The sequence below is a fragment of the Dendrobates tinctorius genome, unplaced genomic scaffold (genome assembly GCF_039654945.1).
Source record: "Dendrobates tinctorius isolate UK_male_01 unplaced genomic scaffold, ASM3965494v1 ptg000011l, whole genome shotgun sequence".
Taxonomy (NCBI): domain Eukaryota; kingdom Metazoa; phylum Chordata; class Amphibia; order Anura; family Dendrobatidae; genus Dendrobates; species Dendrobates tinctorius.
In genome coordinates this window covers 31,117,407-31,135,850 of record NW_027361679.1, presented here as the reverse complement: position 1 = coordinate 31,135,850, position 18,444 = coordinate 31,117,407, and the positions used below count along the sequence as shown (strand labels likewise).

Here is an 18,444-nt window from a genome sequence, read left to right as displayed (position 1 = left end):
GTAATAATGTCCCTATCAGGACCCCTTCCAGTAATAATATCTCCCACCCTGGGACCCATGCTATAACAATGTCCCCTATCCTGGTATAATGTCTTCCATTCTGGTATAATGTCCCTCATTCTGGTATAATATTCTCCACTCTGGTATAATGTCCCCATCTTGCCATAATGTCCTCATTCTGACATAAGTTTGCCATTCTGGTGTAATGTCACCCATTCTGGTGTAATGGCACCCATGCTGGTATAATGACTCCCATCCTAGTATCATGTCTCCATTGTGGCATAATGTTCTCTATTCTGGTATAAGGTCTCCCATTCTGGCATAATATCCCCTATTCTGGGATAATGCCCCTATTTTGGCATAATGTCCTGCATCCTGGCATAATATCCCCATTCTGACATAATGTTCCCATTCTGATATAATGTCACCCATCCTGGTATAATGTGCCCATTCTGGTATTATGTCCTCCATTCTGTTATAATGTTCCTCCTTGTATAATGTCACCCATCCTGGTATAATGTCCCACATTGTGGTTTAATGACCCTCATTCTGGTGTAATGTTCTCCATTCTGGTACAATTTCCCTAACCTGGCATATGTCCGCATTCTGGTATAATGACTCACATCCTGGCAAAATGTCCTTATTCTGACATAATGTTGCCATCCTGGTGTAATGTCCCCCATGCTGGTATAATGTCCCACACTCTGTTATAATGTCCCTCATTCTGGTATAATGTCACTCAACCTGGTACAATGATCCCCTTCTGGTATAATGTTGTACAATATCCCCTATTCTGGTATAATGTGCCCATCCTGGTATAATGTCCCCATTCTGGTATAATGTCACCCAACGTGGTACAATGTTCCCATTCTGGTATAAGGTCCTCATTCTGTTATAATGTCGTAAATGTTGTATAATATCCCCTATTCTGGTATAATGTCACTCAACCTGGTATATTGTTCCCATTCTTGTCCCCTTCTAATCTTCTCCAGCACATTTTAAAAAGAAACAAATTATTATTCTCACCTTCTCCCGCTCCCACGACTAGCTGACCATTGCATGCAGGCACGAGCAGTACATGACATCACTGCCATACACTGTCCGTGACTGGCAAGCCGATGACCATTGCTGACCTATGATTGGCCAGCAGTGTGTTTTGCAGCATAGGGAGCCGGCGGGTCTCTAAAAAAAATCTAAAAAACCCAAACAAGACATCACCATCTATATATATAAAAGTGAATGTATGTATGTGTGTGTGTATATCACCAACCAATCACGAAGCATCTTTCATTTCACCAGAGCTGTTTAAAAGAAGCTGAGCTGTGATTGGTTGCTATGAGCAACAGTTTTCCTTACAACCAATCACTAAGCAAAGAAGCTGAGCTGTGATTGGTTGCTATGAGCAATAGTTTTCCCACTCCACGACAACACCTCAGCAAACACTGCCATGGTTGGAGAAATCTAATATCCCCAGGAACATAAGCTCCCAGCCATTGTCTGCCCCCAGAAAGGAACAGAAAGCACATGACAGAAATGAATCACCCCCTCCCTGCCCATATCCCCATCACACATCCTCCATCCCGTAGGCACATCTTCCCTCTTACATGGATACCCGGTATGGAAGTTAGGATGTGGGATATTAGGTGTAGTAGTCCAATGGCTCTGGCTGACGGGATGATGTGGGATATTAGGGATACTAGTCCGATGGCTCTGGCTGATGGGATGATGTGGGATATTATGGGTAGTAGTCCGGTGGCTCTGACGGAATGATGTGGGATATTAGGGGTAGTAGTCCGGTGGCTCTGGCTGAAGGGATGATGTTGGATATTAGGGGTAGTAGTCCGGTGGCTCTGGCTGACGAGATGATGTGGGATATTAGGGGTAGTAGTCCGGCAGCTGTGACGGGATGATGTGGGATATTAGTGGTAGTAGTCCGGTGGCTCTGGCTGAAGGGATGATGTTAGATATTAGGGGTAGTAGTCTGATGGCTTTGGCTGACGGGATGATGTGGAATATTAGGAGTAGTAGTCCGGTGGCTCTGACGGGATGATGTGGGATATTAGGGGTAGTAGTCCGGTAGCTGACGGGATGATGTGGAATATTAGGGGTAGTAGTCTGGTAGCTCTGGCTGACGGGATGATGTGGGATATTAGGGGTAGTAGTCCGGTAGCTCTGGCTGACTGGATGATATGGGACATTTAGTGAATGTGGCTATGTGGAGTGGGCGGGGCTGTACACTCAGCTTTATATATATTTTAGATATAATCATTATAATTTGTTATAACTAACCGTAGTTAGTTACTATGCTCGGGCAGCACCGGGCTCTTCAGCTAGTATCAAATAAACTGTATTATATTCTGGGACGCTACTTTTTTCACGTAAATTTTGGAGTACTACTCTTTTGCACTTTTTTATTTGCCTGTCTGTCTATCTTTATCTCTATAAAATAATGTAAGTGGATACAATGCACATTAGTATTAATTGATAAAGGCTGTTTTGAGCAGATTGAGATCAGGTGGTCGTTTTGCCTAATTATTAAAAAAAGTAAGGCAATTATTTTTAGTAGTCATGAATATACCAATGTCATCAAATATCACCTCTTTATATTTTGTTGCACATTTTTATTATTTAATTGTTTGTGTGATTATCACATGTATCTTTTTTAGCTTTATATGGGTTGACATATGTCTCTTCCTGTTGCCCCAGTGTCTAGAAGTCAGCATAAAAATAATAAGCACTAGCTTGTTAAAATATTTTTTGTCACGTTAGCATTTTTTGTGGTGACATTATGCTGACACTTCATTCTGACTGACATGGCATAGGTTTTTTTTCCATAGAAACTTTAATGCTAAATTGCTGTAAAGTGCTGCATATACATTCTGACCCATTAGAGCCAATCATCAATCATCACCTCTATCTATCTATCTATCTATCTATCTATCTATCTATCTATCTATCTATCTAAACTGGCATGTGAGAGTTTGGGCACCCCTCGGCAATATTACTGTTATTGTGAACAATTGAGCAAGTTAAGCATGAAATGATCTCTAAAAGACCTAATTTTAAAGATGACACATTTCCTTTGTATTTTTGGCAAAGAAAATCATCTTTTACATTTTAAAAATTACAAAAAGGAATATGGGCCAAAGCAAAACTTTGGGCACCCTGTGTGGTTGGTACCTAGTAGCACCCACTTTTGAAAGTATGACAGCTTGTAAATGCTTTTTGTAGCCAGACAAAAGTCTTTCAACTCTTGTTTGAGAGATTTGAATCCATTCTTCCCTGGAAAATTCTTCCAGTTCTATGAGATTCCTGGGTCGTCTTGCATCCACTGCTATTTTGAGGTCTAGCCACAGATTTTCAATGATATTCAGATTAAGGACTTTGAGGGCCATTGTAAACCCCCCCCATGCTTAACACCTTTTTGCCAGGTTACGGGATAGTACGTCAGCTGGCAGTATCCCCCACTTTGATGAGGGCTCCGGCGGTGAGCCTGCATGAAAACCAGGACATGTCAGCTGTTTCGAACAGCTGACATGTGCCCGTAATAGGCGCGAGTGGAATCGCGATCTGCCCATGCCTATTAACTAGTTAAATGCCGCTCGGGGTCATCGGTGAGTTGTCATAACAACCAGAGGTCTCCTCGAGACCTTTATGGTTGTATATGACGGATTGCTATGAGCGCCACCCTGTGGTCGGCACTCATAGCAATGCTGTCATTCTGATACATAGAGGTGATCTGAGCATCGCCTCTATGTAGCAGAGGCAATCGAGTAGTGGCAGCTTCTAGCCTTCCATGGAGACTATTGAAGCATGCCAAAAGTAAAAAAAAGTTTTTAAAAATATGAAAAAAATAGAAAATAAAAGTTCAAATCACCTCCCTTTTGCCCCATTCAAAATAAAACAATAATAATAAAAAAAAAAATCAAACCTACACATATTTGATATCGCGGCATTCAGAATCATCCTATCAATAAAAAAAAGGATTAACCTGATCGCTAAACGGCGTAGCCAGAAAGAAAAGAATCAAAACACCAGAATAACGTTTTTTTTGTCGCCGTGACATTGCATTAAAATGTCTGCTTTGCCTCTCTTGCAGTCCTGTGACCGCCTCTCACTGAAATTGTGCTTGGACTTCCAAACCTTATATTGACATCTACTGTTTCTGTTGCCATTTCTTAATTACATTTTCAACTAAGGAAAGGTAACTTGAAAACACTTTTTTATCTTCTTCCACTTTCATTGTCAGAGTGCTAGGCAGCTACTTAGAAGATACCACGGCTGCTGTATTTTTGCACAAGGTTAGTGTAGGCTGGGTTTTTATAAAGCTGGGAAATTTTCATCACCTGACCTTTCCTAATGATGATAGTGAACAAGCCATAACTCTAACAGGCTAATTAAGGTCTGAAACCTTGGTCAAACTTATCCGAGCACACAAATCTCCAAGGGTGCCCAAGAACTAGGATGATGAAGTTGTTTTCCCATTTCATGGTTTCCCCACATTTGGTTGCTTTTGACTTCCTCATCTTTTCATATAGACTCGACATGCGCAGCTCTATGCCAGACAGTTGTACATGTAGCTTTTCTACTATATACCATGCAATAGACATACCGCTATGTTTGTAGAATTTTCTTGTATGAAAACATGTACCATTAGAATTTACAGTTTTTTGGAAATTTGAATTTCCTAGCTATCAAATTTACTCAAAAGCTTCCAATATCCATGAGGAAATGTGTATGGCACTATTTTCTTTTCCTCACACACTAATCTTCACTGTTGTGCTGTCACATACTATCAGTACAGTTTCTTCATTTTTTTATGTTTTTTTCCTTCTTATCTTTATGGTTAGCTTTGACCTTCTGTCTAGATTCACCATAAAATTGCTGCTGTATTTCATGCTTCTTGTATTTGTATACAGGCTACGATCGTTCCTCCTAATTGGTTCTGCTATACCATGTGATGTGATAGCTGCTCTTACAGGGAGAATTCAGACCTGTACCATATGCAGAAGGCAAAAAATGAGGCGTGAACATATCCAAAATCAGTTTCAACTGTCACAATAAATGATAAATTACACTTTAAAGGGAACCTGTCCCCCACCCCGGGCGTAAAAGAGCCACCTTCAGCAGCACTAAGGCTGCATTCTGTGAAGGTAGCTCTTCTGTTTCTGACCCCCAGTAACCTTGAAATATTAACTTTTATAAATAGGTCCTCATACCTGTTATGCGTCCCATAGGTATGGTGTGTCCTCCTGAAGCAGCCGCCTCCCCACCGTCAATCTTGTCTCTGCAGCTTCTGGGCCCCACCTACCATAGACGTCCATCATGCCCCTGTGCTGCCGTCTGGGCCACGCCTCCCATAGATATCAATCATGCCCCTGCTCTGCTGTCTGTGCCCTGCCTCCTTCTGTCTCCTATGGCGGCGCCTTCTCTGTGAAACAGTTCTCGGGCCTGCGTGTTGTGGAGGCCCCAAATCCTGCCCTGCAGAGTGCATACATCATAACACACACACTGCGGGGCAGGATCTGTGGCATCCACAACATACAGGCGTGATCGCCTGATGTCAGTTTACGGGCAGCGCGCACCGCGCATTCCCGAGAACTGTTTTCACGGAGCAGGTGCCGCCATAGCAGACAGAAGGAGGCTGGGCCCAGACGGCAGCACAGGTGCATGATTGACGTCTATGGGAGGCATGGCACAGACGGCAGCACAGGGGCATGATGGACGGCTATGGTAGGTGGGGCCTGACTGTGCAGAGACATGATTGACGGCGGGGAGGCAGCTGCTTCAGGGGGAGGCTCCATACCTATGGAACTTATAACAGGTATGAGGACCTATTTATAAAAGATAATATTTCGGCATTACTGGGGGTCAGAAGCGGAAGAGACACCTTCACAGAGTGCAGCCTTAGTGCTGCTGAAGGTGGCTCTTTTACTTAAAAACGCCCGGGGGGGTGACAGGTTCCCTTTAATACTCAGAATCGTTCAGCCTTCCTTGCTCTAGTTAAGGGGTCTATTGTTTAATCTAAGGTGGAACTAACACAAGTGGATACCATGTATACTTATAGCATGATGGTATAAGGGTTGTTCAATAGTAGAGATGAGCGAAGCTTTCAAGGTTTGTATCCGAATCCCATTTGGTTCAATGGTAGGCTAAAACAAACGCATAGGCAACACCTTAAGGGGTGACAAAAAGCTTCACACACAACTAAAATTAGGGGCAGACACCAGGAATAGTGGCATAAATTGACCCACAGTATGAATTTGAAAATGGCACAGCAGCAGTCAGTCATGGGTCATAAATGAGGAATCGGGGATTGGGCCAGCATTTACAGCTTGGAATTGAAGTTTTGATGAGGACCTGATGGTTAAAGGTCCGGTCTAAGCCTTCTTAGCTGGAAGACCTCACACGTCATGCAACACCTCCAATTTTTTATTTCAGCCACACTCAGATGGCACAAACATAAGTTTTATAGACTATTATTGATAGAAAAATGTAAGAATAGTTTCACAGGTAGTTGACTGATCAATTGACCCACAGTTGAACCTGTTATAATGGCACACAAGCAGTCAGCCAAGGGCCATGCATGAGGTATCAGTCTCTGGCTCAGCATTTACAGCTTGGAATTGAAGTTTTAATGAGGACCTGGTGGTTAAGGGAGCGGTGTAAGGCTAGTTTCACACTAGCGTTTTGAGGCGCAGCGGACGCTCGCCATGAAGCTCCGACCCCCTGCCGCGCCTCCTCCAGTCAGCTCCGCCTATGGGCGCATGATGCTGCATGCGACCTGCTTGCCCTATCTTTAGCATTGGGTACGCAGGCCGTGCGCAGGTATGCTGTTGCGTCCTTTTGATGGTGCGTCGGCGGCACCAAAATGCAACACGATGTGTTTGCCGCAGGCCTGTGTACCCAATGCTAAAGATAGGGTACGCAGATCGCATGCAGAGTCATGCGCCCATAGGCGGAGCTGACCGGACGAGGCACAGCAGGGGGCGGAGCTTCACGGCGAGCATCTGGTGCGCCTCAAAATGCTAGTGTGAAACTAGGGAGATCTCATGCAACACCTCCAATTTTGTTTTTTTTATTATTCCAGCCACACTCAGGTGGCACAAACATCGGTTTTATAGACTACTATTGGTAGAAAAATGTAAGGAAAGTAAAACAGGTAGTTGAATGAAAGGAAGTACAGGCCTGCCTGTCTGGGAGACCTACTTACACAGGCAACCCACCATATGTGGACCCAACTAGGAGTCTGTGCAGTTTAAAAAATAATTGTCACACAGTACTAAAGTGGCATCAATTTCCACAGAGTAAAAACAGTATAATAGGCCTCTAACACACCTTCCACCACAGGCAACCCACTAGATGGACACCCAACTTGGAGTCCCCACATTTTAAAAAAAATGTTTGTAACATCAGCAGCAGTAGCAACAGCAGGCACAGAAGTCATTACAAAGATGGCACAGACTGCAATAACGCAAGATCAATACCGGACACTAAAAACGACATCATCACCTAGTCTGTCCAATCTGCAACTGGGGTGCAAAAGTCATCCGAGATCCATGACTTGTTCATTTTAATTAAAGTTAAGCAGTTTACACTTTGAGCGGACAGCCAGATGCCCTTATCCGTCAGGACACCACCAGCAGCACTGAAGACATGTTCTGAGAGAATGCTGCCTGCCGGGCATGACAAAACCTCCAAGGCGTGACAGGCAAGCGCAGGCTACTCTTCCATTTTTGAAGCAAAAATGTAAAATGGTCCAAATCCCCTGATGGCATTGATATTGAGCTCCAGATATTCTTGCACCATCCTCTACAGTCATTCACAAATTGTCAGACTTGTAATCTGTTCTGCTGGTGCACGAGCTGGTCTAAAACGGCTCACAGAAATTGCTTATGCCACTTACACTGCAGCTGCTCCTGCTAATGTTTTGGCGATTACGCCTTGACGTTCCCAAGGTTGGACATCTACCACTGCGATGAATACTGTGTGCTTCACTGCTGTCTTGGGAAAAACCACTCTTAAGATTGTCTACAAGCGTATTTCGATACTCCAGCATGCGCGTATCCCTTTCCAGGGGGAAAGCATCTGGCTAAATTTACTCTTGTACCGTGAATCTAACAGAGTGGCAACCCAGTATTTAGCACTTTTTCTAACCCTAAGAATACGAACAGCTAACATAAGAAAAATTAAAAAAAAAAACAACTTACATATGAAAGATAGACTCACCAAACCCTGGGCGTGATCAATAGGCTGTTCAGACACTTTGCACTGCACTGTGTGACTGATGTCCTATGCAAGCCTTATCTGTGTGCACTTTTCCCACTAGGCAGCCAGCTCCTCTTTTTCTTTTGGTTACTGCCTGTCTTCATCAGTGGGTTGCACCTGTGCTGCCCTAAGCCTTTATCAATGGAGGACTGCTACGTCCTGCTAGTGCATCAGTCAGTGTTTGGTGAGTCTACCTTTCGTATGTACGTTTTTTTGTTTTTTTTCCTAAGAATACGGGCATCATGTTGAAGATGGTGCAGCAAGAAGGCACTCATGTGTCGGACGCTTCCATGAGGTCCAAGTTCATGATGTGTTGGTGGCGGGGTAACACTTAAGGTAGCTTCCTCTGTCCCCTCGCGCTAACCACGGAAAACAGAGAGTGTATCATTAAACTCTTCATCTCTTCACTTTTGCGCGTGCATCGTCTCGTCCTCCTCAGTCTGTTTCTAGGCACCTGCATCTTCACTAACAGTTTGTCTGCTACCAAGAGCCCTCCTCAATTGCTGTAAGCCACCCTCCCATGGCACCCACCTGTGCTTCGATAGTCCAGAAATTTGAGGTATTGTTATCACTTTCACATCCTCCTCTGCCTCTACATCTTCCTCTGGGACCACCACCTCCTCAAGTAGACTATTCAACGTGTGCTCCAGCATGTATATGACCGGAACAGTGATGCTAATGATGGCATCGTCAGCGCTAACCATCTCAAAACTGTGCAGAAGGGTGCAGAGGTCCTTCACCTGTGCCCACTCCGCAAGTGTAATTTGCACCACGTCCGGACTGCGTTGGCTCAGGCTATGCAAAAGGGCATACTGCACCAGGGCTCATTGCTGCTTCCACAGCAACAACGTGCGCTGAGTGGAATTCCACCGTGTTGGAACATTGCTGATCAAACGGTTAACCGATAGGCCGAAAGACCTCTGTAGCAATGCAAGTCAATAACCTGTGGGGTGCGATAATCGGAAGTGAGCACACAGCGACAGTGCTTTCTGAAGCAGTGCATACAGGCCAGGATAATGGGGGAGAAATTGCTGCACCACCAGGTTGAGGATATGAACCATGCAAGGCACTTGTGTAAGGTTGCCACGGCCTAGGGCTGCCATCAGCTTTGAACCGTTATCACACACGGCCTTCCCTGGCTCCAGGTTTATTTTAGAGAAACAGAAGAGTTTCTCAACAGCTTACAATCCTTTCCCTATTGAAAATACATACAATGCATGGGCAGCATGGTGGCTCAGTGGATATCATTGTGGGTTTACAGCGCTGAAGTCCTGGGCTTAAATCCCATCAAGGACAACATCTGCAAGGAGTTTGGATTTTCATGTGGGTTTCCTCCCACACTCCAAAGACATAATGATAGGGAATTATATTGTAAAGTGATGTGGTTTTAATGGCGCTAGAAGTGTCACGATTCATTTTTGGATTCGTGGCAGCTCTGGTTCCACTATAATTTAAATGTAGCTTTTTTTCTTTTCGGGCCATCAAGGGTTAATGTCAGTTTCCTTGCTGGCAACTGCTTTGTTGCTTGTCAGCTGATGTGGGTGGTGACCACTTCCACCATCCTTTAAAAAGTCACATTACCCATCAGCTGACTGTCGGTGATAGAGTAATCTATGAAGACTAACCTGGAGTATAGAGCTCTCTGGTTTCAGTGGTAAATCTGCCAGATTAGATGCAAAGGATTAACAAAAGAATCACTTAGCTGAAGATGCAGATCAGGCAGGGGACAAAAGAGCTCCAAATGCCCACTGAGGAAAAATCACCAGCAACCTTCAAGAGCAGCCAGCTCCATTATATGCTCCCAGCCAGCAATCCCAGATTCCCAATTATCATTGTCAGGTGGAGAACCTCCATCCACCTGGCCAGCTCCACTACTCTCAGTAACCACCAGAGGGAGCAGAGGGAGCTTCAGCTCAGAAATCCAAGCAAAGGAGTTCACAACAGTGCCCCATCCCTCGTTCGTTAGGGCCTTCCTCACCCCATTCCATCCCATTGTTGATATATGTTGTGTCATCTGCTGGGCTTAACCATGTCGGTCATGACAATAAAACAGTATTTACACAAGAAAATCCCATGACGGATAACATGATCAGGGATAAAAATTCTCCATTAAATGTCACCTGCTTAACCCAGCAGGAAGTATGGCGGCGTCTAAAAATCACTAAAATTGACCAATCCCCAGGCCCTGATGGGATACACCCCCGAGTACTGCAGGAATTAAGCACAGTCATAGATAGACCATTATTTTTAATCTTTAAAGATTCCATAATAACAGGGTCTGTACCACAGGACTGGCGTATAGCAAATGTGGTGCCAATATTCAAAAAGGGGACAAAAACTGAACTTGGAAATTATAGGCCAGTAAGTTTAACCTCAACTGTGGGTAAAATCCTGGAGGGTTTTCTAAGAGATACTATACTGGAGTATCTGGAGAAGAATAACCTCATGACCCAATATCAACATGGGTTTACAAGGGACCGTTCCTGTCAGACTAATCTGATAAGCTTTTATGAAGAGGTAAGTTCTGGACTGGACCAAGGGAATGCAGTGGATGTGGTGTACATGGACTTTTCAAAAGCTTTTGATACGGTGCCACACAAAGGGTTGATACATAAAATGAGAGCAATGGGGATAGGGCAAAATATGTGTAGGTGGGTTAAGAGCTGGCTCAGGGATAGGAAACAAAGGGTGGTTATTAATGGAGCACACTCGGACTGGGTCACGGTTAGCAGTGGGGTACCACAGGGGTCAGTTTTGGGCGCGCTTCTTTTTAACATATTTATTAATGACCTTGTAGGGGGCATAGATAGTAGAATTTCAATATCTGCAGATGACACTAAACTCTGCAGGGTAATCAATACAGAGGAGGACAATTTTATATTACAGGAGGATTTATGTAAATTAGAAGCTTGGGCTGATAAATAGCAAATGAGCTTTAATGGGGATAAATGTAAGGTCATGCCCTTGGGTAGAACGAATAATATGTATAATTATGTGCTTAATTGTAAAACATTGGGCAAAACTGTCACTGAAAAGGACCTGGGTGTATGGGTGGACGACAAACTCACATTTAGTGGCCAGTGTCAGACAGCTGCTGCAAAGCCAAATAAAATAATGGGATGCATTAAAAGAGGCATAGATGCTCATGAGAATAACATAATTTTACCACTATATAAGTCACTAGTGCGACCACACTTTGAATACAGTGTACAGTTCTGGTCTCCGGTGTATAAGAAAGACATAGCTGAACTGGAGCGGGTGCAGAGAAGAGCGACCAAGGTTATTAGGGTACTAGGGGGTCTGCAATACCAAGACAGGTTATTACACTTTGAGGTTATTTAGTTTGGAGAATCGAAGGCTTAGGGGTGATCTTATTACAATGTATAAATATATGCGGGGACAGTACAAAGACCTTTCTAATGATCTTTCTACTCTTAGACCTGTGACGGGGATAAGGGGGCATCCTCTACGTCTGGAGGAAAGAAGGTTTAAGCATACTCAGACGCGGATTCTTTACTGTAAGAGCAGTGAGACTATGGAACTCTCTGCCATATGATGTTGTAATGAGTGATTCCCTACTAAAATTTAAGAAGGGACTGGATGCCTTTCTGGAAAAGTATAATATTACAGGGTATATACACGTTTCCTTAATATTGCGTTGATCCAGGGAGCTAGTCTGATTGCCGTATGTGGAGTCGGGAAGGAATCTCGCGGTCATTCTCGCAAAGGATTACTGGGACTGGGAGCGTGGAGAGAGGCGGGAAGGCTGCGTGGGATGCCGGAAGGTGAGAATAACAATATTTTTTATTTTAATTCTATTTTTACAGGGATATGGTACCCAGAGCTCGGAGGACAGTCTCCTCTTCTCTGGTGCGTCGGTACCAAATTTTCTGCTTACTTTTCGCATGGTGGGCACAGCCACATGCGGGAAGTAAGTGGAACAATGCAGTCCTATGGGTGCAGGATCGCCGCGATACCGCTAAATTAATGAGCATGCTGCGTTTTTTACCGCAAAGCGATTCCACCGCGGAAAAAAAATGCAGCATTGCACAGCATTGCGGAATCCCATAGGATTGCATGTGATGCTTATTTTTCGCTTTTTCGCGGCAAAATCGTGCGTTTAAAATCGCCGCGATAGCAAGAAAAAACAGCCACGTGTGAACTCAGCCTATGTAGGTGAAATAAAGAAATACATGATTGGCCAAGCTGGGTTTGCATTTGTTTGGGGGTATTGGGAGGGATAGCTGACAGCCAAGTGGATATTCAGCCGTTATGATAGGTTACATATAATGCGGTGGTTTGATAGTGGTGTTTATATGCAGGAAAGTCATTATTTTAATATATACAGGATTGGCCTAGTGAGCAGGAGCATGAATGGGCCCCTCACCCTATGTAAGCAGAAGTTGTCACAAGACACCTGAGTCACTATATACAAGCAGAACTGTAATATTTGCTTGCTACTGAACAGTGGGTCCCCAGATTCACTATTACTGGTGGCCCCTCACCATTGCAATCTGATACCTGTTACATAACAGATTGAAATCCCACATAACAGGGAATTCTGTATTTGAAGTTGTGTTCCCTTATACATAGATTTGTTTTCAATGGGTATCTTATATTTCTTCTTCCACCTTCCACTAAAGGAATAGTATCAAGTTGCAGCCAGCCTGATAAACTGCACTTTCAATTACAATCAAAGCCTGAGAGTCTCTGCCAGAGTGGCAATTTCCAGTCTGCAGCAAGGAGCACGAGATATTCGTGGAGATATGCTGGCCTTCTCTTGACTTTACTGGTTCAATGTGCTACTTCTGATAAGATACATGATATTACATTACACCATTGGACACCTTTAAGGTACTGTCACACTTAGCGATGTACCAGCGATCCCGACTAGCGATATGACGCGGTCAGGATCGCTGGTACATCGCTAAGTGGTCGCTAGTGAGCTGCCACACAGGCAGATCTCACCAGCGACATCGCTGGGGACGGGGGTCGCTACTTACCTGTCACACAAGGCGATCCTGCGTCCTCCCACCCGGCTCCACGCGTCGCTCGTCCTCACAGCAGGAAGCGCCGCAGGAAGCTGACGACGAGAAACAGTCCTGAACGTTCTCGCGCGATCAGCGATAATCAGCGGGGGAGCCGGTCGTAGGCAAGTATCAGACACAGCGATATCACTAGCAATATCGCTATAACATCACAAGTTATAGCGATATTGCTAGCGATATCGCTTAGTGTGACAGGCCCTTTAGCCTCTTACAAATGTTGGAACACTTGAATGGTTATAGTTATAAAGTGTAAGTGTCTTTCGGACAACATCCTGTGCCACAAAGTCTAGATAATGCCACTTCTTGTTTTGTGCCATTTTTTTTTGTGTAATGTGATTGTCAGTGTACTGCATGCCTTACAGAAGACATTTAACCATTTCTAAAGGGTCCAATTTTTGGTCTTTTATTCCCATTGCTCCCGTGAGTATACAATTTTAGATTTGTGTTTTTTTAGATATGGGCCTTTTTTTTGCTAGGTTTTATGATCTCTATGAACGGGGCATGACTCACAGGATTTTCTAGGGGTATGTCTTTAGACGTTACCTTTTAGCCATACCCTCGTGACAAAGACCATAAAGATATGCACTAAATAAAAAGGCCCTTGACTTTTGAAACGAATGGCAGATTAAAAACAAAACAAAACAGAATACGCAAGAGAGCAGTGGAAATAAAATATTAGTAAAAAAAGTCCACTTTTGACCTGATGATAGATCCATTTTAACCTTATGAATCACAAATTGTTTGGTCGTTGAACTTTCCACATTTGCAAAACAGGGTTGTAAATAGTGTAAGAACATTGGTGAGTGGCAATTCAGGTTACCTGACAGGTCAAAATCCAGAATAAACATGGCAGACGTTCCATAAGCACTAGCTGTGGAGATGCACAGGGGCCCGTAGGTAAAGTGACCCATTGCTACCCTTGGTTACTTTTATATATCCGAGTATGAACTTTGATATATTGACTGGCGACAGGTTTCCTGACCTAAATTCAAAAGCCTGATATGCATATATAAGGCTAGTTTCACACTAGCGTTTATGAGCGCAGCGACGGCCTGCGCACGGCCACCGCTAAGCCCCGCCCCCTGCCGCGCCCCGCCGGTAGCTCCGCCCACCGGCGCATGACGCTGCATGCACCCTGCGTCCCCTATCTTTATCACAGGGGGCGCAGGCCGTGCGCAGTATGCGTTTGGCGGCGCATGCGCCTTTTTGACGGTGCGCCGACGCAACCAAACTGCAGCAGGTTGCGTTTGGCGGCGCATGCGTCCTTTAGATGGTGCGCTGACCTGCGCCAAACGCAACCTGCTGCAGTTTGGTTGCGTCGGCGCACGGGCTGCGCCCCCAGTGATAAAGATAGGGGACGCAGGGCGCATGCAGCGTCATGCGCCGGTGGGCGGAGCTACCGGCGGAGGCGTGGCAGGGGCGGGGCTTAGCGGCGGCCGTGCGCAGGCTGTCGCTGCGCTCATAAACGCTAGTGTGAAACTAGCCTAAGTTTGTTGAATTCCACTTTGGAGGTCCATGACCAATCCGTACATACTGGTCCACAGTCAGACTGTGAACACTGATGTGTGAAACCAGCCTTACAATCAGCTTTCTAATGTGCTAGATTGAATGTAAGCACATGAGCTAAGGAATTTTAAAAGTTAATTATTAGAGAGAAATAATGGTAGTGCTCTATGATGAACGATGTGCTTGCACAGGGGCCCGCTGTTGTCTGCGCCTGCTGTTGGTCTGGTGTACACACTGTTGTAACTTGAATGACCTTCAATTATAAAAAGCTATAATGTGTTTAAAGGTGTTTTTAGGATTGCTACTTCCAATAGGTGGCATTAGGCTGGAGTCACACTAACCAACGCAAAATACAGTCCGTAGTTTACATGCGTAATACGGATGAATGACCCCTAAATAGTGCTCCGTATGTCATCCGTAAGCAAGGTGTGGTCGCGTATTTTGCGCATGTCAGCATCCGTACGGCATCCGTATGGCGAGATTTTCTCGCAGGCTTGCAAAATGGACATTTAACGGTTTTGAGGCCTGCTAACTATTTTATGTCTGTGTAAATATTTATATTTAAACTTATGATTCTATGACTGTTTAATTGCATTGATAAGCATATGTTAGTATGCTGACACCGATTTTTTGAAGTGAGACATAGACGTAAAATGTAGTAGACAAATGTTTACTTTTGCTTTTTTTTTTTTTTTTTTTTTTAAACAAAACATATTAATGCCATATGAAAAATGTGGCAATAGGCCAAATTGGCCTTTGTGCGGATGTGAAAATTGGGTACAGTTAACATTTTCGGACATATAAAACAAACAAAATACCATTTGGCAATAACAAAATGGCAATATTATAAATTTTGGTACGTCGGGGGAGGAGAAGGCGGAAGAACAGCCTGTGTTTGCTGCTGGCTACTTTGCCCAACTTGGCCATCGCCCTGTGTGGGGGCATACTGTTGCCCATGATGTGGGTAGTGTACTGCCTCCTGGAATTGTGCTTGGTACTGGCCAGAGTGATACTGGAGAGGGGCCGCTTGTTGGGTCTGGTAGGCCCGTGTCTCATACCCACCAATATAGCCATGTCGTCCCCAACCAGGTTGGGACCAGCCTCCAACACTGGGTGGGAACAAATGGCCATATTGGTGAGGTTAGCTAGAGCCAGACATATGTGGCTGCTGTTGGAAAGGTTGGGTAGGGGGAGGAAGGGGATGAGGTGTAGGCCCACGTATTTGAGGATCCTCTGAGCCTGCTTGAGCAAGCATGTGTGTGGAGTGTCTAAGACGCATTAGATTTCTGGGTGAAAGCTGCCACCTCTCCAGATATTCAAATAACTCATATGGGGTATTGGGGTGTGTGCTTGCATCAAGCAGGATCTGAAAACATCCTCGAATACGGAGCCTCACCTCACGGGAAAGGGCACGAAGATAAAGGGCCAGGCTGCATGAGTATGCCTCCTCGCCATCCTCATTATTGACTCTAGCCAGATAGTTCAGTACCCCCGTGTCCACATTGGTACGGGTATCTTGGGCAGGGATATGGCGCCTTCTTCCTCGTCGGGATGGTCCAGCAGGCTGTGGGGAGCCCTGGATTTGGCCAGTTGGGCTGCTGCTCATGTTGCCCTGCTCCTCCTGTGTGGCTGATGGTGCAGCAGCAGACGGTCCTGCTTGTGGATGTGGTCCTGGTTGTGGGGTTTGTGGCGCAGGCACTGGGTTTTCCTGAGAGGAATCTTCACCCATGCTTCTTGGAGGGGGAGAAGGTGGGCCAGCCACCTCATCCCCTACAGACCCAGGATCTATGATGGGCTCGGTATCTGAGCCAGTTCCTCTCTCCGTAAGGTTGGACTGAGTTCTGTTATGAAATAGAACAGAGCGAAAAATAAATCAATTTTTTTGGCCCTGTAAAGTATCTGTGCAATGTAGTGTGAGGTATCTAAATACGGTCTCAGATCCAGAATAGGAGCGAGGAAGGAGAGGCGGTCATAATAGATGTATTTCCTCTTTATGTGGCCCTCCTCACCACTCCTGGACCGCTGCTGACGTTCCCGCCTGTATTGGTCGTGGATGCTGCACCAGCGTCTCATCACATCTTCCACTGCAATGTGAAAGGAAATATTCTCAATTTCACATATTTGATAGGTCAAATTTGCTACCAGTAGCCTAGGCATGTGGCATTCTGGGGTGTGCTTTCTATCCAGGGTGGCATATATAATTGGGGCATCCAGGCCAGATGCACAGGGGCACAATAGTTCATGTATCAAGTAACTACACTTAATAACTTGGTTGGCTAGGAGGATGAGGAGCTTGTGGGCTGGGCCAAATGGCAGTGTAAAACCATAGGTCACATCAAAATCTACCTGCCTCATGAGGCAAAAAGTACAAGCACAGGAGGGGGGGCTGATTCTAAATGCATTTTTTGATGTGAGGTAATTTTAAACAGTTTTTGGGTTGTACTTACTCAGTTGCTGCTGCTCCTCACGTGGCCGATCACCAAAATCGTGGAACATCTGGCGACATATGCGCCTCCATGAAGCCTCCTTTCTTCCCCGGTTGGCATAATGGGCATCACGTTGGTCCCAGATTTCTGGCCGCTCCTGCACTAAGACAATCAGCATCTCCACATTGAGAAAATATGACGCCATGACGCTGCAGGACTCCGTGGAGGTGTACTTCCTGGATGTCTGGGGCGCTTTTTGAGCTCATTTGCATGTCTAAGCTTCCTGATGATGGACTGGCCAATTTCCTGTCACCTGCCAAAAGACCTGCGTATTTATCGCAAGTCACACGTGTGGTCCGTGTGTAATCCGTATTTTTTGCGCACCCATAGACTTGCATTGGCGTACTATGGGCGTAGTATGCTGACAATCGTAGCATGATGCGATTGGCACGGACCGTAGAATATGGGCAAGAATTATACGGCTGTTGGGAGCTGCCCCATAGAGAATCATTTGTCCGTGTAATGCGTGCTTTTAACGCCTCTCACTCGTCCGTATTCCTCTCTAGTGTGACCCCGGCCTCAGAGTTCTAGTTCTCTCCCTCTCTGAAGAGGCAATTTGCATATTTAATTTCCCAGACGAGCATGAATGGCTTATACAGTAAGTCTCTTCTCTTCATGGTGGAGAAAAAACCCCCCTAAGGCTGGTTTCACACTTACATTTTTCAGCGCTGCGCCTTGTGCGCTATCGTGCGCATGCGCATTGCTCCCCTACATTTAACATGGGTGTGCATGGTCTAGCACATGCACGCGTTCATATGCGCTTTCGTGCGCATGCGTTTTTTTTTGTAGTGTGCCCCCGGACGCAACCTGTTGCATTTTTGGTCCGTCTGACCTGTCTCAAAAAAATGCATGCGCACGTTAGCGCACGGAATGCGCAAAAAAACAGCATTACAGTCTATGGGAACGCACGCTTGCGGTAGGACTTGCGCATGCATGCGTTTAAAATCACATGCGTTTTTTCAGTTAACATGGTGACAAACTGGTTAAATCGCATGTGCAAAAAAACAGGAAACTCATGCAAAACGCATGATGCGTTTGGTATGCGCACGAGGCGCAGCGCAAAAAACCTCTAGTGTGAAAGTAGCCTAATTCACATATAAACTCAAACCGCCATCCGCTATTACTAAAAATAGCTA

At 45.1% G+C, this 18,444-nt stretch overlaps 1 protein-coding gene across 5 annotated transcripts in view; it reads left to right on the top strand.

Annotated features, from left to right (window-relative positions):
* The window catches only part of SLC4A4 (solute carrier family 4 member 4), a 395,294-nt gene that overhangs the window by 9,937 nt on the left and 366,913 nt on the right, over window positions 1–18,444 (top strand). The window lies entirely within an intron of this gene.